Below are 576 nucleotides of genomic sequence, written 5' to 3'. Positions count from 1 at the left end.
ATATAATATTTTAATATTTTATAAATTTTATTAATATAAAGATAAAAACATTTTATTTTATAATTATATTATTATAATAATAAATTATAAAAATATGAATACAATAAAAAAAAGACGTAAAGAAATATGACTGAAAAAAAAACTTTAAAAAAACTTTTTTTTTACATTGCTCAAATTAAAGTAATATAACAGAAAATTACTAGAAATGCATGCTCTATATTATTTCTTTTATTGAAAATAAACTTTTTCAAAGTCCAGCTTTATAGGCTTAATGAATTTAGATGTCACGTAATGTTTCTTTACCGATTTCATTGCATCTTTTATATTTTTCACGACAAACTTAACTATTACGGAATCAGTGTCACCATATATGACTATCATTTTCGTATCAATTTTCTATCCGAAAGTGATCCTCCACTTTTTGCTTTGTTTGGTCTACCATAGTAATAAGCTGTAACACTCTGCAATTTATTAAATTATATTTATTATGAATATTCTGTACTTTTTATGATATATTTTACAATGTTCTTTTCATTGAATATCAAGTTTTGAGAATATCAAGAACTAATATATATA

The 576-nt window shown here is 20.8% G+C and overlaps 1 protein-coding gene across 1 annotated transcript in view; it reads right to left on the bottom strand.

Moving 5' to 3' along the window:
- The window catches only part of LOC108694233, an 8,295-nt gene that overhangs the window by 1,140 nt on the left and 6,579 nt on the right, over positions 1-576 (bottom strand).

The sequence above is a fragment of the Atta colombica genome, unplaced genomic scaffold, assembly GCF_001594045.1.
Source record: "Atta colombica isolate Treedump-2 unplaced genomic scaffold, Acol1.0 scaffold12, whole genome shotgun sequence".
NCBI lineage: Eukaryota > Metazoa > Arthropoda > Insecta > Hymenoptera > Formicidae > Atta > Atta colombica.
This window is presented reverse-complemented; position numbering and strand designations above follow the sequence as displayed.